A 23008-nucleotide genomic window follows, 5' to 3' on the forward strand; every position below is an offset into this window, starting at 1 on the left:
CTCACTTCTCATGCACAAATGGCACCTGATCATAAAGGAAGTAAAGGAAAATTTTACTTGATTTCTGTGGCAATTTTTAATGACAGTTTCCCTGAAGAAAAGCAAGTGGGGTGAAACAGAAGCCCAGAGAGACCATGCCCCTTAGTCCAGCCTCAGATTCCCTGGAGAAAGAGCTTCCAGCTCCAGAATAAGATTAGTGCCAGTTTTGGGAAAGTCCTGCCACCTATTGCTTGCAAAGAGAAATTATTTCAGTTGGAAATACAGAAGTCTGCAAAGCCTGATATTTTCTAGACTTTCTATCCTAAGCTGCAAGTGGTGGCAGACATATTCTGATAGGCTTCAGCTTTAAGCTGCCTTTACACCTTCCACAACTAACACTCAGGCCTACAGCACACTCTAATTCTATCTTAGCTGATGACTTGTTAATTGATGTTCCTGTGTTTGACAGATAGACTCTTCTCTAAGTATTTTTTCCTATACGAAAGAAAATTCACTGAACTTTCCTTCAGGAAAAAGAGAACACAGTGCACTCTGAAGTATACCAGTAATTTAAGAAACAAGCAAAGTAAAAAGTAAAGTTTATTTCAGTATTTGTTTTGGTTATACTCTTTACTAATACAACCTGGGGGGAATGGTTTGCACTATCCTTTCTCCAGATAAAATTTAAATGCACTATAATAATAAAAATTAACTTACTAGCAGAGTTTTATAGAAGACCATTTTTATAGCTATATCTTTGTATGAATTCTGAATCTGTTCATCATTAGTCAAATCACACAATGCATAATAAGAGCTTTTAAAGGACATGAAGTCAAAAGTCTCAGACCATTTTAATTAACTAAACCTCATAACATACTTGTCACCCAGGTATTACTGACCTTCTAGCCTGAACACCTAATATTAAATACTAAAAAGAAGTTAATGTGCCTTGCTCAAGGTCCCACAGTAGATAATAGCATAGCCAAAAATAGAGCTCCATGATTTCCTGATGCTGAAAAGAAGTTATGCACAGTTGTGTATCTGAGGATTATAAAGTTCCCCCTTGTACTGAACAGGAAAGGGAGAGAACAAATGCTAACAAGATTACTTACAGCTCCCTAATGAACAGAAGCACTCCTGGATTCCCTGATGTGCCTTACGACAAATTCTCAACCAATGAATTCTACACCGACTTATGACAAAATATAGACAAATCATTGAAACTGGATTGATAGTGGCTGCAATTTCTGACCTTGAACTCAGTACAGAAACAGTTTCTTATTATGTGAACTTTAGGATTGCTGTGTTAGGCATTTTTGGGGGGAAAAAAAAAAGCTTTCAAAATTTAACCACTCAACTATGCACCATCTGCATAAGTAACAATCTCCATTTATCAGAAGAAATTAACACATTGCTTTTTGTGTGACTGCAAAAACAAGCTGGCAGCTCACTGAATGATTACTCTATAGTAATTTGATACACTTCATCTGATCACTGTTATATTGTACTTTTATTATACTTGTTGATTCTTTAAGTACTCTAAATTGGGCTAAAGAGCATAAACTATAATATGTAGAAAGCAAACTATTATTTCAATCATCTTGTATGTTTCTCAGTTTGAGCGAAGTGTTTACAAAACATTTAAAATCTCAGTCTAGACCCTCTGTTTCTTCAAATCAGTGTTGCTCCTTTGTCTTCAATGGAGAAAGAATGACTCCATTGATCCTTGAGGATCAGACTTACAGAGGTCTGAAAATTAAAGGAGATTTTTATGGCAGATCTTATCAAGTACAGAGATTTTTAGCTTGTAAATGTGCTGTATTAGAGGAGCTAGAGCTAATACATGTGTAATTGAATGTGTTTCCTTTACGAGAGTACAAGAGTAATGTTTCAAACATTATAGAAGCTAATATCTTGCTATCTTACGCAGACAGTCAAAAATAATTTCTTATCGTAACACCTGTATGTTGTTTAACTAGATTTGTTTCAAAAGAAATAACAAAGTATGCCATGCTTAGAATATGTATGTCACAACAATTTGACTATCTGTATGCACCTCCCTTGTACTTGTCTCATTCTTTTATTTATTTACTTATTTCTGTATTTATTTGCAGAATATAAGATGAACTACACTGTGAATTTCTCTTTTATGTTTTTGTATGCTTTATCTACTTAATCATAAAAATATATAGAAATATTAACTGTAGTTTTTTGCAAATTATCCCAAACATCTTTTGATGAAAATGATTTTTCTTGGTATTTCAGCACCTAGAATGGTTACAGTACTGTAGAGGTAAATCTTATTAAAATCACTTAGAGAAAGTTTTTCTTATTCTGTTCTACACCAGCATGACATCTGCAGGCTTTAATGACTATCTGTTGTGTACTGGGATATATACCCCATACACCATGTACCTCAATGAGAAACCCCAGCACAGTAGTACTGAAAGAGCTGGCTGTAGAGTACTGCCATCACTGTCTGCCCCCTTCATTTGTTTTAGGGATGAAACAGAGAGATAGTCCAGCTCATAAAATGCAGATGCTCTTTTCTCATCCCCAGACCACACAAGCTCTGTGTTCCAGCTGGGAAGTTTCTGAAACATTTCTGGCTCAAAGTTTGAACAGGGGGGTCGAGTCATGAAGCACTGGAAGCAGAATAATCGGTCCAAATAGAGCTGAAGAGAGAACTGAGAAGGTTTGCTATCTGATCTGCACAGACAGAAGTTAAATAATGTTATGTAACCACTTCTCCGTTCTGCTAGAACAGGCACCTAGTTCAGGAGGCAGTGAGTCTCGTTAAAGCACGCCTTGTCACTCGTCTGAGATCTGAAAGTCTTTGAAGGTACTGGGAAGGAGGGATCACTCGTGTAAACTGTGATTAATGTTAGGTTTCAACTGCAGATGGCAGCAAACTCCCAAATATATCTGCGATCTCACACAGGTAATCTGATCCATATACAAAGACAAGAGAGCATGTTTCACCATATTCGAAATAAAGAGAGATGTATTAAAAATATGGGATAGCTCACAGAAAAAAAAAAAAAAAAAAAAAAAAAAAGAGCAGGATAGATATTTTAGAAACATCCAAATGGCAGTGGATGATGAGAGATGACAGCTCTCCAAGTGAAGGTGCCAATCACTTGCATCAAGAGTCCCAGAAAAAATGACAGTGAGCATGGGATGTAGATTGTCCCTGCCTGCTGTCAGGCCCTCTAGCAGTCCCTGCAGTTCTGCAGTTAGCAGCGGGAGGGGGGAAGTCTGGTAACAGAGACACTTGCATGTCCTTGTCTCATAATTTCATTCAAAATAAAAAAGGGGCACCCACTGAGGACTGTTATTGCCACAGCCGACAGTCAGTATGGAGCTAGGAAAAGTTCCAGCCACGAGTCCAGCCTGAACACCTGCACGCTGACATATGGCAAATGTAAGGGGTGGCTCAGTGAAAGGGAGAAAGCAAAAGAGAAAAAACTATGAAAGGTAATCCACTTCTGTCTTCACAGAGGAGACAGATGGTGTGGCAGAACCCTACCAAGGGATGGGCTCATAATGTAGTTTCTGAATCAGGGTTGTGATTCAAGTAGCACAGGCAGAGCCCTGGAAAGGGAGGGGGAGGAGGATTTTCTGAATGGATCTGAACCTAGTAGCTTAGTGGGTACATTAGTAAAAAGGTGATCTTGAGGAACATAGAAAAGATTTGCCCAAAGATACAGCCTAAAGGGTGCTTTTCTAGACTGCATTTCCAGGAAACCTGAAATTGTTTAGTGGCTGTGGGCTCAGGAGACAAACTTGTCTCATCAGTAAAACATCTGGCTCTTTATTTATGTGCTTTTCTGAAACAACTGTAGTAAAGGTACAACATTCAATTTGTAATTGAAACAAGGGGCAGATAGATGATGCATTTGTTGTCAGTGATCTGACCAGGTCCCATATCTTAATCCATGGAAAGGGAATTCAGTTTTGTTTTTTTTTATTATTATTATCCTCTCACCTACTTCCTACTTTTGCTCAGGCAGTAGGAGCACTGACTGCTCTGTTCATAGCCAGTGCTCAGTCCTAGACTAGGAGTGACAGGAAGAGTAATTCAAAAATGTTTCTCTCAGAATTGTCAGGATTCTGAGGGCACCCATAGCCCTTAATGGCTTTCATCAGCCTCGCCTGGGGCCCACCCCATCCCAGCCCGTGGGCCTTGGAGCCCGCTTTCTGCTCAGCCTAGACTATGTCCTGGTTTCAGCTGGGACAGAGTTAATTTTCTTCATGGTGGCTGGTATGTGCTGTGTTTTGGATTTAGGATGAGAACAGTGCTGATATCAGAGGGATGTTTAGTTGGTGTAGACCCGTGCTCGCACAGAGCCAAGGCCTCTCCTGCTCCTGGTGCTGCCTGGCCAGCGAGGAGTCTGGGGGTACCCCAGGAGCTGGGAGGGGACACGGCCAGGACAGCTGGTCCAGGCTGCCCAAAGGGATGTCCCACATTGTGTGTCATCATGCAGAACAATAAAATAGGGGGCATTGGCCAGGGAGGGAGGGCATATTGTTCAGGGACTGTGTGGGCATCAGCCTGTTGCAGCCCCCAACTCTGCTCACCGTGGTCAGACCCTATGGGATGGGGCCTGTCAGTGGGGGCACGGCCTCGGCTCCCAGAACAACCACTTCTCAAAGAGACCTGACAAGAAAAAAGCGGGAATGCCATTCATGTTTGATCACAAAAAGCTAGCAATGTTCCTTCCTTACAAGCTCGTGGAAGGAAAGGAAGAGTTTACTCTAGAAGTGGACTAAAAAGACTTGTAAATAGGACTTTGAGTGATTAGGTAATGAGATACAAGAAGCTCCAAAGTCTCACTGGCATCTTTGCAGGCAACCTTGTCTTCAGTCACAACTGTTTGTCACGGTATATTCCAGGCACAACCTAATCTGTACATCTTCAGACCTCATTAGGGAAAAAATGGTTTGCATATGTAGAGTTGTACTAACTGGCTGAACTATAGAGAAGAGACAAATGACTGTACTCACTGGATGGTACTGTGAGACTACAGCTTCTTGAGGATGATTCACTCTGTTGTCTCTAGATCGAACTTGTACTATCTTGTTTTCCAACCTTTAAGATTCTGCAAGTTAAAGACGAGCTTATGCAGTAAATACCCATGGCTCTTTTAGGAAGGAAATTTTTTTGTCAAACCTTCACAGTAAATCATAATCATAGATTCATCTAGGTTGGAAAAGACCTTCGAGACCATCAAGTTCAACCATCAACCTGACCTACCGAGCCCCGTCACTAAGCCATGTCCCTCACTGACACAATGAATGATGGCAAATCTTCAGATATGTAGCTTTCCCACAGTCTATCATGGCAATGACTTTTTCCTTCCTTCCTTCCTTCCTTCCTTCCTTCCTTCCTTCCTTCCTTCCTTCCTTCCTTCCTTCCTTCCTTCCTTCCTTCCTTCCTTCCTTCCTTCCTTCCTTCCTTCCTTCCTTCCTTCTCTTTCCCTAGTATGTACTTTAGCAGCAATGACCTTTTCGGTGTCCTAAATATTGCCTTCAAAGAACCAGGTGTCAGTGCAGGAAACAATGTGGCTTTTGGGGTGCAGGACTCTTCCAGGGAGTATTCATTAAGTTGATGTGCTTTGCATTTTGAAAAGTAACTCTAAAATGCATTCTGCTGAGAATGCCTTTTCCTAAACTGAATTAGGTGAGCCAATAATAACATAAAGAATAATGCAACCCAAACATACATCACCATATTCCTTGGGAAAACTAAACAAAACCTGAATAAAAACTGTATTAAAAATGAGCAGAGCTGATGCAAGGTTTTTTGCTGCCCTAGGCAGATAAATACTGCTGTCTTCTTTCCTCAACAGTACTTGCTCTTTCAAAAATTTCCACCCAGCCACGTGAAGCTGTAACCTCTTTGGGTTCTGACAGATGTCCCCTGGCAAATATTGTAGAGGGAACTAAATCCTCAGGTGTCTGCAGCATCTCTGTGCCAGCAGCAGCAATGGCAGAAGGCAACATGTAGTTTGGTTTCTGCTGCCCTGACCCATAGTCTAAGGAAATGATTATGCCTCAGAAATGATAGTATAACTGAAACGCTGTTAAAAGCTTGCTCTTACTGAGTCAGTCTTTATCTCTTAAGTCTTTGATTCCCTGTCACCTTCGTTTAGGGTGTACAGTACAATTTAGTACTCCTAGCTCTACAGCTGATGAAATAAAAGGTTTCACAGCATACATAGGATACATACAAAATTCAGCTCTTTGTCATATGTGTAGCACACAGGATTCTGGATATACAAAGTAGGTTCCTACTACAGATTTACAGTTCAAAATGCAATGACTTTTTTCTGAACTGCCACAGATTCCTGGGAACAGATTCCCTGTAAACAGAATAGCTGGTTCCTTCTGGAGACTTCAAGGTATTCATCAAAGCCTCATTACAACACAAATTCATGGGTAAAACACAGATGTTTAGTGCCTGTGAAGAGCAACACAAGGGCAGCGCATGTCTTCCCAAGGCAACATGCAGGGCTCTGGGAAAAAAAAAAAAAAAAAAAAAAAAAAAAAGAATTCTGATACTCTCGTATTTGTAATTTCAGTATTATTTTACTTTCTAAATGCAGCCTGTGAGACTGAGTAGCTTAAACAGCAATTGCAGATTTTATTTTTATTTATTTCCTATTAAAATGTCATTTTTTTTCATTATTCTTACTGCATCTTGCAATTTTTTCTCAGTAACTCTGTGGAAATTATTTATAAATATGAATTTATAAATAATACAGCCTTAGGGAAAGATGTATTTTAGGATATGCAAGACAATAAATACAAAGAATACATTGAATATTAAAAGAAATTATATTTTAAATGCTTTTCCAGCAAAATGCACAACTCTTTTAGAGACACATATACACACCAGATTCACTTTTCAGCATTATTTTATACCAGAAATATACATAATGAGGAAGGATTTTCTCTTTCCCTTTCTTTCTGTTTTATGCTTATTTACTGTTAACTTACTGTATATGTAATTTATCTTTGTCTTTTTAGCATAAGCATGTTTATACATATCTGCTGGCACATTTTAAAAGGAAGCTTTACTGCAGCAGGGAGCCACATTGCTCTCAAGATAGATTTTTTGAAAAATCTGACTTATTTAAAGCTGCCAGCACAGTATGCTCCGGGCTGCATCTAGTTGTGCCCTACAGACAGTGAGTCAGAAATGTAGCTAGGCCTGCAGCCTCTATCAAGGTACACAGGTCACAGAACACTTTCCCTGCCAGGACAGCAAGACCTCGTCTTTTCCTGTCACGTTGCTCAGTGGCTGACAGAATTAATGTCTCATGAACCAGGATGATGGCACTCGGAAAGGCAGGAACACGCTGGGAGGTTTTGGTGTGAACGTTAACTCATGCACAGACCTCACTTCTCTTCTGCACATTTCAGTAGGCTTCTGAGAAACACGCTTCTCTTGGGTTATCTTTCAGGCTCAGCAAACATGTATCAGAGGCCCACAAGCATTGCCCCTGGGTAGAGAAGGCACCCAGCAGAAGGAATAGAGCAATTCACCCATTGTAGGGCTCTGTGGCTGCTTTCACTTCAACAGTTTTTCATGCAACAGAGAAGATCTTTAGGTGAATGTCGTGGTTTAACCCGGCCGGCAGCTAAACACCACGCAGCCGTTCGCTCACCCTCCCCCCTCCCTCTCTGGGACGGGGGAGAGAAATGGAAAGTGAAGCCCGTGAGTTGAGATAAAGACAGTTTAATAAGACAGGAAAATAATAATAACAAAATAATAATAAAATAATAACAATAATAATACAATGGTGATAATAGGAAAGTAATAATAGTATGTACAAACAAGTGATGCACAATGCAATTGCTCACCACTCGCTGACCGATGCCCAGCCTAACCCCGAGCAGTCCGGCCCCCTCCCCCCGGCTAGCCACCCCTATATATTGTTTAGCATGACGTCAGATGGTATGGAATACCCCTTTGGCTAGTTTGGGTCACCTGTCCTGGGTCTGTCCCCTCCCAGCTCTTACTGCACCCCCAGCCTGCCCGTTGGCAGGACAGAGCAAAAGGCTGAGATGTCCTTGGCTTAGTATAAGCACTGCTCTGCAACAATTAAAGCATCGGGGTGTTATCAGCACTCTTCTCATCCTAAGCCAAAACACAGCATTCCACCAGCTACTAGGAAGAAAATTAATTCTGTGCTAACTGAAACCAGGACAGTGAATAAACCACATCACCCTGAAATGCAGTTCCTTAACAGCTTAAACCAACCTAAGCTGGGTGCTTACATGATCAGACAGGGAACTGATGCAGAAACTGCTGGACCATTTGAAATCTAATCTTATTTAACAAAAAATAATAGTTTTTAGCTCATGCCTGTACCAGCTTTCTGTGCAATCTCTATTGATGTGAATGCCTACAGGAAGAAGGTGCAGGAACATGCAGCCAGGACAGAAGACAGAATAGCAGCACCTTTGTCTAGGTGACATTTAACAGCAGCTCTGCCCACCACCCACACCTCACCCTGGTGCTGGCACAGCCATTTGTGCTGCTGTCCAGAGAGTCTGATCAGAGAACTGATTAAAAAAGCCATCTTTTCCTGGATGAGTTTTCATTTGGATCCATTCTCCGATCAGGCTTGCAAACAGAAAATTCATTTTGTGCTCAAGGTTAAAAGCACTTATTTTTGAAGGGGATGAGATATGTTTTTCATAATAAAGTGCAAACTCAGCACTAAGCTGTGGAATTTCTGGTACCTCTTCGATTTTGCAATTTGCCTATGAAAAGTTGGTTGCTGGAAGTGTGTGCATTTAAACAGCCTCCACAGCAAAAACGTTGTGACTAAAGTTGATGACAAAACTAGATACAGACCTAGTACTTTACCATCATATGCAAGGAATATACTTTGAAGATTAACTCTATACAGTACAATTTAACAAAAGCAAGAAAAAATACTTAATCCTGTGCACTTACACTAATTTAATCGTGCTAGTGGTCCAGTACATTTCTTATTACTTAGCTGTTTATCTCAATTTCTTTCCACAAGAAATGTATTTAAACAACATTAAATCATCCTATGTACCACGTGCTATTTTGTGCTAGCTGTACAACCTTCTTTAGGTAAAAAAGCAGGAGGTTAGGCAGTGAACTGTGAAACTTACTTGCACAAATAGGTGACCTATATTTGCCTGCACATTTTTTGCTCTTCTTTTTCTACAGATAATTTTAACATGTTCTGCACTTTCCATCTATATGACTTCCTTGATTACTGTGGAGTACTGTGTAGCATATAGTCACATATGGTATCACAAGACATTACATTTTCTGTGTAAGATGTGAGAAAATATATGAATAATATTACTTAATGGAATTTGAATAAATCAAAGTGTGTGAGATTATACACACTGACAATAAGATGTGCTCTTCTTGACATCTATGTATGTAAACATACATCCTTCTATTTACTGATGCAAATGATTTTCTAATAGAACATTTTTTTCCCTGTTGGCAAAGGTATTTCTGAAAAGGAGCTATGTAAACCTCAAACTTGTATGCATGAACTACATATAGCTAGAGCTACCAGCTGCATGCAGATATTTAGCCACCTCAGCACACCTGACAGGTGAGCACCATGTCAGACACACCTGATGAGTCTGCCCTTCAGCAGCCCCCAAGGAAGCCACCAGCTGGTGGTCAGGCAGTTGCATTGAGAGAAGGGAGGCTCAGCACATGCTATCTTCAGCCACATCAGAGACCACTCTTTCTGCAGAATATAGAATAATATAGATCTTTGTGTTGATATAGGTAGACACACAGATGTACAATTCTGTAATTATAGAACTTCACTTTGAAGCTCTGTATCTCAATTCCTGATAACTTTCCTTCCCAAAGTACTCAGAAAATTCTTCCAAGTCTCGTAACTCCTGTGATTTATAGCTGTATGTTTGCCTATTCTCTCTTTAAGCATCTGAACTCCAAACATATGACTAATGAATTCTCTTCTAATCTGTGTGGTATATTAGTTTAAATAATTAATTAAACTGCTTAAGTAATGCCATTTTTGAAGTCTCATAGTATTACTAAAAAGAAATTAATGTTCTTTTTAACAAGAAAAGACATTCATTTTGTATGACACATTCTCCTTTGCAATTTGGGCATTTTAACCTCATCTATACAGCGTGACTCACTTTTTAACTTTTATTTTTTAAAAGTTAACAAAAGTTGTGTTCTAAATTGTATTTTTAATTATGGGAGTTAATCTAAAAATGAACTTCAATTCAGTTGCTTCATTCCACCATTGTAAGATTCAGAATGCATACTACACTTTATAAATCCATTATGCAATCCCATCTTAACTGTTGTGTGTGCATTTCTAGTATCTCTGCCTCAAAAAGTATGCGGGGGAACTGGAGAAGATTCAGAGAAGGTCAACAAGGATGATCAACAGCGTAAAGCAGGTAAGCAACCAATTAAGCTAGGACTTTTCAGGAAAGGAAAGATACACACCTACATACAAAAGAAGATTATAAAATGATGATACAGGAAGAGTGTGGATAGAGATTGATTATCTCTACCTTTTCCAGTACAATAAAGTCAGATAAAGCTGGAGGAGCAACAATCAGAAGCACACAGTTCTTACCACAGTGGATTGTAGGCCTAAGAATTGCTGTTGTGCACCCAAAAGTTGGGATGGGTTTGAGGATAAAACAGACAAGAAAAGAAATCGCAAATGCACAGAAACACCTGGTTCAGGAGGTTCTGGCATGGAAAAGGCTGAAGACAGTAGGTAGGAAGATCATCTGTGCCTTCTCATGTTGTATTATGTAACTTAATTATGGTCATAATCATTATACCTATGAATGTACATTTGTGTCCATTTGATGCCATTTCAGCCAGTTATAAACTCAGAAAATTACTAATATGTTACTAACTAGTGCATCTGAAGCTTTCTATTTATTTATTCATTGTTCCAGCAAAATGTATGCAGACATAAATTTTAGCCATTGCCTCTTCTTTCCAATAGTATGTCAGGAAACAAGCTGAAGCACTCATCCATTATTTTCTTCTCTCTATGTATCAGACATACAATTATCAGAAGACACCAATTATGTGCGTCAGTGGGAAAGGAAGCTATTTTCTATAAGAATAGCTGTAAGTGGGTGGATGCGTAACTAGAGTCATGACCGAACAAATTAATTTCTAGTATGGTAGAGCACTGAGAAATTGAAGTGCAAATTTGGGAAGCCTCCAATTGTTTGTGCTAAAATTGTGTGGGCTGCCTCAAACTGAGAAGTAGTCTTGAATTCATAAAAATTTGCTTTCTTTTCTTTTCTCCTTTTGGACTGTTCTTTCAGGTTGTAGATGGATCTGGTTGTTAGCAGGCCTGACATAAATACATTTCAGAAATAACATGATGGAAAAGATTGGCAGTAATCGGTTAGAATAACCGGAGGGAGAAGTGGGTTGAGGGGTGTGGGTCAGCCTGGGGGAGGCACTGAGGTTTTGCCATGCTGCTGGAGAATTTCACATCAAGTTTCCTTTTAAGCTTGTGTGAGAACAGCTAATTAGTTCTCAAGCTCACAAAAGCACCTCATGAATATAAGCACCTGGAAATAAGGCCGGAAATCCCAGCATGTGGCTTCATAATGGAGGGCAGCATGAGGGACAGAGGACAGATAGAGAATGGAGAGATGCTTTATATCGGGCTGTTTCCTAAACTGATAGCTTTATGTATGGTGCAACACCGCAGTCCTGCTGGAAAACGATGATACTTGCAGATGCAGTCCAGCCTGTGTAACGGGACATCATTATTTCTTCTAAAGAGACTATGAAATGCTTTTCCTATGTGCCATGCACAAAGAACTCATGGGTAAAATTTGGCTCTGTGTGTTTTCCTTTGCCTTCCTGGTGGCTCTCATACAGCCATCGGTCCTTAGGATGGATGGCCCCAAGTGCTGTTTCTGTTTCTGTGGAGCTTGGGTTCGAGGTCTTTCCACTTACTCACCCAAAAATGATATAGAAGTAGACACTGAACACAACTAGAGCAAAGACTGCTCTTTCTGGGACTCTCCCAGGTAGTCTTTATTGTGAAATGCCAAATGTATTTGCTGCTGTCTCCAAAATCTTAGGGGACTACGCATTAATATATAACCAGTCTAAAACAGGCATAAAATTTCCTAAAATAATTCATCCTATTGTCAGTCAAGGAAAGAAATAATTCATTCACCATGGCCCAACAATGTTCACTGAGACAGAGCAAAGACAGCCCCAGGTTACTGAAGTGACCTAGTTTCATCCTATATATTCACCACAGAGCGGCATTAAAAATTCTCTGACAAATCAAAGAAAGACTGAAATTTGAAAGTGGTAAATAGGAACTTTAGTAGCATGGAAAGGCAGCCAAATAACACTGCTTGTTTGTTTGTTTGTTTTAATGGTAATATTACCTTGAAAAATGTTGAGTGGTTGTGAAAAACATTTGCAGCCCTCTGTCAGTTTTGCCCTGTGCTTTTCTGTTGCCAAGACAGAACAGAGCAAGTGACTTTCCCAGAACCTCTGGTGGAACAGATTGCTTAAAAGAGTGTTTTTGTAGTGAAAAAGTATATATGTACATGTAGGATACCTTTATTTAAATGCCTGGTTTGATTTTGCAGATTGTATTCTTTCTAGCAAATAAGAAGTGTTATGTAGCAAGAACTCCAGAAAAGAGGGTTCTTCCATCTCATATGTACATAAGGAAAAGGGGTTACATTTTTGTGTTTGTGGCAGCAGTTGCTTTTCTTTGGTGATGATTACTTGGTAAGTCTTTTCTAGCTGATTTAAAGAGGTCCAGTTTATCGTCTTAGTAGGTTGATGTCAGAATGGGAAAATAATTGCTGCCTCTTGAAAGATAAGGTTTGCCTTTTCTTTAATGTTTCTTTTGTTCAAGCTCCTCATGACCCATTTTTTCATAATTTCTTCATAACTTCTTCATAATTTCTTCATATTTTCTTCATAATTCATAATAAATATAAGTTGAGCATTTAAATTCTTTTTTTCAAATCTTTTTGATGCTCATTTAAATGTATTACCTATGTCTACAGGTGATGACTGAAGAAGAAAATAATAAATAATAAATTAAGTAGGACAGCCTTTGTGTAATGATTTGTGGACTCATTAACCACCTTGGACAAATTTCACAGTTTTTATGGTTTGGCAGACAGATCAGGTCATTGGGACCACTAATTTGCAGGTTAAAGTGGATGGAAAAACACTAACATAACCCTCTTCCATTTAGATAATGTTCTTTTTATCATTCAGAGAAGGTGAGATTTAAAACCATTTTCATGCCTGCTTTTATTTTTTCTTTTTTAAGAAACTATTTCAGGAGAGAATTAATAGTATCATTGTATCACCAGTAAAGCAAAATTGAAATTTAAATATAAGATTCATCAGAACTTCTATAAAGAAATTCAAGATTGGAACAATAGCAGTAATTGAAATCCTTCATTACGTGGAATTCCCATCTTCAGTGTAGTCTGTATTCAGGTTGGCAAATTATTATTTTAATTACACCTGTATTGGTGGCATGCTGCCAGCCAATGCATTATCAGCGTTCCTCTCCCCATCAGGTTCATGCGGGCTTTTAACTAGATGATTTTTCTTGGAAAGCCTAATAGACTCACAATGTTCCATGTGCAAAGACTTCAAATTATTTAACTGTTATTATCTTATTATCATATTATCATGTTATTATCATGTTTGCTGTGTTGCTCTTCTTTTTCTTTTGATTATATTTTATGCCTCCTAATTCTCCACCTCTAGTTTGTAAACTCTGGTCTTGATTCATTAATTTTTATTATTTTATTGGAAGAAATCCATCTTGTCCTTTTTGCTTTCCTTCTCCACAAACCCTGGCAAAAGAATTACCCCAGTTCTTAAATTAGGAGAAGCAAAGGCACTGAAAAGTATCAGTATCCTTAAATAATGTGTTCTGTTAAATTATTTTAGGAATATCATTTTTTGTTTCAGATATTGTCTGTAGTGAGGAAAAGGGAATGATTATCACTTGTGAGGATGAGTCAGGTAGCACAAGATGTGCTAAAGGCTGCAGGATAAATACCGTCTACTCAGCTGCTTCACTTACTAGCTGCTTGCCAAAAGTGGGGTTCAAGCAGCCCTAACAAACGCAAGGAACCAGAGGGAGGCATACATGTCAGACAACACTTTAATAAAACCAAACCAAACCCTATAAATAATGGGAGCTAGTGCCTGTTGCTAATGCTTCCTTTTGAGGCTAGTCAGAATGGATTTGCAATGATGTTGGAGTGTGCTCAGCCTGGAGAAGAGGAGCCTTAGCAGGGATCTAACAGCCACCTGCTAATACTTACAGGGAAGTTAACAAGAAAATGGAGCTGGGCTCCTTGTAGATTTAATCATGGCAAGAGGCAGTGGCACAAATTGAAACAAGAGAGGTTCAGACTGGATATAAGGGAAGACTTTTTCTCCATGAGGGCAGAGGGGCAGTGTAGCAGGCTGCTCAGGGAAATTGCGCAGCTTCCAACCCTGGAGGTTTTCCAGACTTACCTCTCAGCGTGCTTAGGGCAGGAGGATAGACTAGAGACCTCCAAAGTCCCTCCTAACCTGAATTAATCTATTAATATTTAGAATTACAAGCCTGTCAGGGTGTGATTACCTTGTGTGGTAACTACTTAGCGGTACTTGAAGTAGATTGTCCTTTGGCTTAATAAAGGAAATTTTAGCTGATGTACAGATGTGGTCTTTAATGTCTACTGTTAAGTTTCCATAAAACATTGTAAGATCTACTAGAGAGCAGAATTGCCATCAGTCAGACAGAGTTGTGCTCTAACACCCAGTGGTCCATGTGAAACCATGGCTTCCTTGTCTTTACCAGAGGCACAAGGAAATAAAATCCATTACACTTTGTTCATTCTTAGACATATTCATTATGCTAAAACAGAACGGTGGTAGAGTTGGTTATGTTAAAATGAATTAACATAGACATGTATCAATTATTTCTATGAGTGACATATAATCCTGCTTTTCAGTAGGCATTTTACCAGAAAATGTTGCAAATATAATTACTCACAGTCATTTGGAATATAACTTGGGATGTATTTCTTTAAAGCTGCTCTATGAATTTTAAGATTAAATTTGTAGTGTTTTTGTGTAAGATGTTAGTTTTCAAGTGGAGACATTAGACCTAAAGAAGAAATATTGCAGAGGAGAAAAATAGCTTACAAAGAAAATGGTAATGAAAGAAATCTTGATTAAATTAATATTATGTAACTAGTCTCCTAGTTCTATTTTTCTTCTCTACATTTGTCTTAGGATCATAATATGAAGCTGATCTCAGAAGGAACTTCTAACAGCATTACAAAAATAGTTTTCTCTAGATGATAGAGATTGAACTGAAGATCTGAAACTGTCTTTAGAAGAGAAGTGTGTTCAGTCCCACTAGCTACTCTCATGTAGCTAACGTCGCCTATATTCTAAATTAGCTCTGCACTATTAGATCTACTTATTCTTTGAAATATTACATGCAAGTTAGGAGGAGTTTGTCAGTGGTATTCTATATCAGCTCTGTATGTAAAACAATGCTAATAGACTATTTGTTCCTTCTTTAGGAAGAAATTACATTTTGGATAAATTGGCATCTCCAGGTCTAGGACTACTGTGCTCACTGAGGAGGAATAAAATGGAGAAGCTGCAGGAATTCAAACAGAAGTTAATATTCTTCTTTTCAGCAATGTCAAACGCTTTCCATTTTTCATACTTAGTTTCTCAGATATGGAAATAATTGGAGCTGCAGAAATAATCATCTCTCCTGAGTAAACATGCATCATTTTTGCATATGGCTTTTTCCTCTCTCTTTTATTTTTATCAAAATGACTTGACAGAAGAACGTGTTTTCAACAGCACATTATATAAAATATTTAAAGTAATTCTTTATAAATGGATTTTAAAATTACTTGGTGTTTGGTGAAATGTTCATTTCTTTAGCGTGGATCCCTGATACTGAGAAAGACAGAAGTGTGGTAGAGAGTACGAATTCTAAGGTAGATATGTAGAAGTGAATTTGCATTTCTGCAGAGGTAAAAATACATAGTCAGCTGTGTAAACATTATTATTAAAAAAATGAAAAGAAGTAAATTATTAAAAAAAAAAAAAAAGGAGAGGAAAAGGAAGAAGAAGAAGAAGAAAAAGAAGAAGAAGAAGAAGAAGTAAATTTAGTTCAACTCATATTGCAAGATATTGTTAGTCCTTTGAAGGCATGACAAAAACTTTGCTAACTCTTTCTAACTCTTTTCCAGCCATCATACTTTTAATAAGAGAAGTAGCTGCAAATAAGCATTCTAGTACTCTTTCTGGGATAAGTTCATTGATTCTTTTCCTAACTAGTTGATCTGAAAAGGCTAAGCAAGCTCTCTCAGCTGCAACTTGGAATTGGATTTTTCTTCCTCTCAGGAGAAGTTTAGCATGGAAGAAAATAACATGATATAATCCCAGTGAAATGGAATTTTCTTTTTCTACCACAGAGGGGATGCTACTGAACACTAATTTGGACTCTTAGTTATTAGGTCACTTGGAATTACATCAAAATATTTGCAAACAATGAATTTACAATAAACAGCCAAGAAATATCCAATTTAACTACCTATTTAGGGACTGGCTAAAGTAATTAGGGACTAGGATCGAAAATGGGCAGTGGTACAGTTTGCCTCATTCTTCATCATTGAAAAGGAAAACAAAGGTAAGGTAATTTACCAAGCAAACACAATGAAAAGTGCCTGATCCTGTAAGGCTGATTGATAATTCTGAAAGATCTGTTCTGTGATGAAAATTGAGTCTGAGTGGTGGGCACTATTTCTGAATCAGACACCTTTATCCCTGAGTGATGTTATATGAGAGTTGAGCAGCTGAATTATGTATTATTATCAAATAAATATTAATTTCTTGCATGAAGAATTAAAACACTCTTTAAACTAAAAAACAAAATCTGTGTATGTCTTCCAGTAGTTTTCTTAATTTGCATATCTACCAGATGACAACAATCGCTCTATGTTCTTTCCCCAAATATAAATTACATCCTTAGATGTTGATGTTCCAGATTTCTCAAAGACAGAACAAGGATCATGCCTCGATCTGTCTTTACTATAATAATTTTATATTAGGGTAAAAGTAGCAGATTCTAGCACATACCTACTGGATTGTAACACAAACTGGAAATCTGCATTTACTTACGTATTTACCTCGTGTAATTATAAATATAAATTACTCTTTTATTACAGTGACCTTCCACTTGGACAAGCACAAGTTATTATTCTTCATATGTATTTATATGTCACACGTTACATGTGGCCCTGAAGGTCTTCTGTAACAGTAGGGTATTACAGTGATTTATCTTTTAGAAGCAAGGCTTTTTCCTCTATTTCTGCAATAGTTGATCTGAGCCTATTTTTATTACAATTCCTGCTCCAGCAAATTTGACATCCCTCCAGAGTACACACTGTATGACAGCTACATGGAGTAGAATCAGTCCCTTACTACTCAATATCTACTTGGCCTTGCTCTCTCTTTTGGGTGGATGCCAAATTGAGAGCTACTTGCTTTTATGATGGACCCATTTGTGCTGCAGCAGAGGCTCTGGCTCAGAAAAAAAAAAAAATAAAGCATCTGAAAGGCAAATGTTTTTGCTCTGAGTTTAATCAAGTGTTAGAAATGTATGATGTCTTTATGAGGGTTGTTGTGGTTTATAATATAAGCTATCATACATCCTTTTTTTTTTTTTTTTCCCCAGATAATTTCCCCAAATCCTCTCTAGGTAATCACTAAATAAGGAATTATAATCTGGCATCAAAAAGCAACTGTGGCAAACAGGAAAGCAGCCAGCTGCATAGTGTATGGGAAGATGGAGCTTTCTATAGGCGTGAAGTTTATTTTTTATAGGAAATCTTTACAACAGTGATCTATTTTTAGAAAATGAGAAGTTATCCTCATTTACTATTGCATGTGCACTATACTTGCAGTTTTAAAATCTTGTGAGCAGAAACCTGGCCTTTGAAATCACGTATAAATACTCACTAAAGTATTTAGAGAAGTGAAGGAATTTTAAATACAAAGTTTATTACAATAATGTCATAAACAATGTCATAAACTTCAGAATTACTAGATTTTCTTCAAAGTTGGGATTAAATCTTAAGTTTCCAAGAAATCTCTGGTTTTTTGTTTGTTTGTTTGGTTGGTTGGTTTGTTTTGTTTTCCAAATGCCTGGTTTTAGATTCCAAAAGATTGACCTGTAAATATTCCTAGTAGTTTTCTTGTGTTTTTTGTTTTTTGAATATAAAATAATTCATCTGTTTCTGATAACCCTGGTAAGGAAAACAAAACAAATAAATAAACAAAAGCACCACCTTTAAACTAAGTCTATGAATGGCCTACCTCTAACACCATGAATGATGAATGGCAAATTCTTTTTCTTGTCTTTCAGGTTTCCTGGAGATACCTTATCACTTTGTTATAATCTTTGGCTTTTATTCCATTTTACTGCTTTCCTTGCCAAATGTTGTATGTATTTTATTTAGTTTTATGTAGTTCTGATCTTAAAGATCAGGAAACTTTTAATGTCCAAAACCTGGATTTATGTGAAACTTGATAAACTCTGTTGTACAATAGAGTAACTACCTTAGCATATAAAGAACAGTAATGATTTCAAATTTATTCTCTTAATATCTAACAGCATAGTAAGCTATGCTTAAAAGCAAGTACACTAGATTTTATTATAGTTATTATGGGCACTTATAACTGAGGAGTAAAGTAAAAATTAACACTGACATAAAAATGACTGTCAATGATATTTAATGTTTATAATTTTGCCCTAGTATTAATAAATTTCAAAAGCTGGCTGATTGTTTTGTATAATATATGTAGAAAAACATAACTCTCACTGGCTTTGTCTAAGATGCCTGCCTCTAAACTTCATAAGCAACAATTTGTAAGGTCTGTTCATAAGTAGTAATTTGTGAGGTCTATTCTGATTATAGAAATCACCTGTATCATTTCTCTTATTCTAAAGAATAAGAATTTCCCAATAAATTAAAAGCCTTTATCTATAATAATTAAAAATACTCATATTTGTGTGCTTTTAGACTAGTCTGATTATGCGCCAAACAGAATGCTAAGCTCTTGGGGAAACTGTATTGTTAACAAGTTGATGCTGACTTTAGGTAGGATGGATTGTAGCCCATTCCCAAAGTAAAATTTTTCCCTCTATCCAGAACAAGACCAACACTAATTCTGATCTCTTCCAAATTTTAAAATATTGGTGAGTGAGTTGGGCTCCTGGTGATATCCAGGAAGCCAACGTTCTGCTGAATGCAGGCTGTGTTACCACTGCGTTGAGTCTGAGCATAGCAGCATATTTTCAGGCCTGATGCACTTCATCCAGATAGCTGACTGCCCTGTGGTCTTTGCTATTCGAGTCAAATCTGGATGTCTGGCAAGGCAGCCCCAAAGTATTATCTCTGCTAATAATAACAGTGCAGTCACCAGAACTAAAATTTATCTCAGGTTGTGTTGGTCAGGGTGGACAAACCTGGCTCTTTTCCCTCCACTCATGATATTTTTCATTACTGTATCAGTTTCAATGGACTACGTTATGTCAAAGTACAAGATTCTGACAGCTTAATTGGAGATCAGTAATAAACTCGGTGCTCTTCTTTATCTGACCTTTCGCGGGATTTTTATGGAATGCTTTCATAAATGGGAACTTTCAGACAGCAACCTGCATATGCAAATTCATCTTAAAATACTGCAGTTTTCAAAACATTTCATTTCAAAAGAAGCCTTCAACTATTTGAAGGCAAGAGAAAATTTTACAAAAGACATTTTTATTTGAATATTGACACTCGTACAAAGATTTTGGGGCTCTGACACAATTTTAGCAAGACCATAAATCCATCACTGTTCATTTTCTGGAAGGATGCCAGTCTATCTTTCTTCCTTCTTGAAACATAACCAAAATCCTCTCTAGTGTCCAAATTTGGATGCTCGAATCCCACAAAATGCATTGGCAAGATGTTGTGATATGTGTCAGGGAACAGACCCGTGATAATTATGTAGACCAGAAAATCCTGAACCAATCCTGGAGATTAATTACCCATGTTCAAAGTAAAACCTTTCAGGCAACCGATCTTTCAGTTTCCAATACCATCACGTGGTACAGTGAGAAATACAGCTTGCAAATGCTGTCAATGTTGCTCTGCAGAATAACCCCAAGGGCAGGATCAGGGCTACAGCAGCCATCTGTTTGAACTTCCCTAGCGTGGAACATTTCTGTGTCTGCTTCCGAATGGTCCCATTGGTAGTGAGGGAGTCATCCTGCGGATTCTGGTGCCTTGTCTATGCTGTAGGTAAGATTTCCCACTTGGTGCAGCTTTCAGCTATCCCATCCAAGCTCCCAGACAAAAAGATCTGAAAAGACCCCAAGACAAAAAGATCTGCATTTCATCCATAGTGCCTGTTGTGAGAGTGGGTGCATTTTACAGGCATCCTGAAGTCCAAGTGACTACATACATGGCAATATGGGTGGCAGCATAGAAGGCAGTGAATGAAATCCTTGCCTAGCATAACTCCGCTCCTATAGGGAACAGGCATTTAATGTTAGGTCAAACTGCTGAGAGCAGTGGCACTTGAACGGGCTATTTTTCCCTACCAATGATTTTTTTCCCTAAAGACACATTATAGCTGTGATAAATGCCAGCTACCAATAACCATGCCAAAACCAAACAAACTTCATCAGCCAGACAGATATCCCCAGGAAGGTCAGTGTTGTAAGTCTCACACTCAATCACAATGGTTTAATACTGTTTACCAGACATTAATATTCTGAAAAATAGTTTCATCAGTCAGAATTATTTTTGTATTTCAGCCTATATAGCTACTTTTCCTCCAAAAAGAGAGCAAGTGCATTGCATGTCTGTGCAAACAAGTCTGGCATATTTAAATAATGTCAGGACTGAGCTAAACGAGCTATGCTAATATACCAAAATATTCTTCACCAGTTACTAGTAAAAGAATAAGGCAGATTTCCTTTAAATTGGCTTTTTTTTGAGTGAATTGTATCATTTGCATTAAATACAACCCAGCCTCACCCACAGCACTCCCTTGCATTTAATTCTGTCCTTAGGGAAGCATTGCAGAAGTCAGCAAGATTACTTAATGCATCCCTGGAAGAAGCTAAGATAATGTACCTGCGGTCACTGTTCTTTTCAATAGTAAAGCTTTCATCCTAATGAGGATAAATACAAATGTTTTAATTGAATTAACTGAAATGTATTAATTTTTGACTCCAAACAGTCTCCTATTGAGTTATTGCCAGGGAAGTATAAGAATGTAAAAGATCAAAAGTCCATGATCAAGACCTTTAAATTCAAGTGGTACTTAATGCATTGACTTTTGTCCTATCTGCCATTTTGTCCATGATAAAAACAACTAAAACCAAACCAAAACAAAACAACTTTTTGACATACTTGAATAAAAGTGTAATAGGCAGCTGATAAATTTGCAATCCAGTGTAGAAAGCAAGATTGGGAGTAGAAAAACAAATCTGATTTACACAGGTTGTGCAGGAAGGGATGGCCTTTTTTTAATACCTGCCAAATTCCCTGTGAGGGTTCTGCTTAGCAGACTTATTCAAAATGAAATTTCTGTGGCTTCCTATTCCTCACCATAAAGGCCAAACCTGCCCCTGAGGACCCAAGCTTACACAACCAGAACTCTGTGTCCCCATGCTCCTGTCTATTCGCCATTCCTCTAAGGTATTCTCTCCCAGCTGAACTGCCTATTTTCCTGTTTTAGGCTTAAATTCTATCTGGGAAAAAAAAAAAAAAAAAAAAAAAAAAAAAAAAAAAAGCATGGGTAATTTAAAAAAGAATGACATAAAATGAAAAAAAAAAGTTATTAAAATAAACTTGAAGGGATAGCTAAAATTTTAAATCTTTACAGGTGATGTGAAAGGCTATAAAGAATGATTAAATCCTCTTTAAGGACTGCGTTGGTGGCTCAAAGCAAAGGCATATATCTTATCAAGTAAAAAACAATCCTTGAGAAGAGGCAAAATGAAACATTATTTAAAGCGAGAACGCTTACTTCGGAAGACATATTTTGTCAGCCAAAATGTGGTTTCTAGCCCTGAAATGAAATCACTGACCATACAGGCTCTGTAGGGCTACGGGCTGTATCTTGATGCAGATGGCCGGCACCAAATATCCTGTAAGCCTGCTAACACTTACATGAGTTTTCAGCACGAGCTCTGACTTTGTAACGACCAGTTGTCTTATTAATTTTCTGTCCAGTGGCAAGCACTGATAGGTTTAGTTCTCTCTTTTGACAGTAAATCACAAGAGTTGTGTTTTTTTACATGTCTGGGTGCTTTCTCAATGTTGGTAAATGCCTTTCTGTCATGGTCAATTAGCAGGGGACAAGAATGAAACAGGCCTTTACAAAGGAAAAACTTGTGAACTAATAGAAACACTAATGTTCAGACTTAAATAATGATTCTTCCAGTTTTCCCCATCTGTGCAGCATCTTTTTTTTTTTTTTTTTCTGTCTGTAAAATGAAGATTTGTGTTTTCTCAGAATTTTCATATTCATAAGTTGCAGCAAAAACTCTTCCACCTTATCTCAACAGTAGTTTTTTTTTGTTTGTTTGTTTGTTTTTGTTTGTTTGTTTGTTTTTGGCTCATGTGAGGTGGCATTCCTGTTAGGTACTGGTGACCTAAACTATCTTCCTCACACTAAACACAAAAATTTCTGAGATGGGCAGCCAGACACAAGGGACAAAGCAGCTTCTTCTGTATCAGATGAATGTTTACCATTTTCTGCTTGGTTATTTCAAATATTCACCTTATGCCAGGTTTTGCATATACATTAGTTCAGGACTTACAGGAGTCAAGTCTTTCAACCTTTGAAGGCCAAGGCAACGTGTGGCCATAAAATTATAAGATCCAAAGGAGGCAAGTACCTAAGAGT

General features: G+C 37.8%; 1 long non-coding RNA gene across 1 annotated transcript; it reads left to right on the top strand.

The window, feature by feature from the left end:
• The first annotated feature begins 9619 nt into the window (after positions 1-9619).
• Positions 9620-15929, top strand: LOC106016368 (uncharacterized). The gene is made up of 3 exons (XR_011807866.1): positions 9620-9915; positions 10354-10434; positions 15604-15929. It is a non-coding gene; the product is annotated as an uncharacterized lncRNA (long non-coding RNA).
• Positions 15930-23008: the final 7079 nt, after the last annotated feature.

Source organism: Anas platyrhynchos, chromosome 3 (genome assembly GCF_047663525.1).
Source record: "Anas platyrhynchos isolate ZD024472 breed Pekin duck chromosome 3, IASCAAS_PekinDuck_T2T, whole genome shotgun sequence".
Lineage (NCBI taxonomy): Eukaryota > Metazoa > Chordata > Aves > Anseriformes > Anatidae > Anas > Anas platyrhynchos.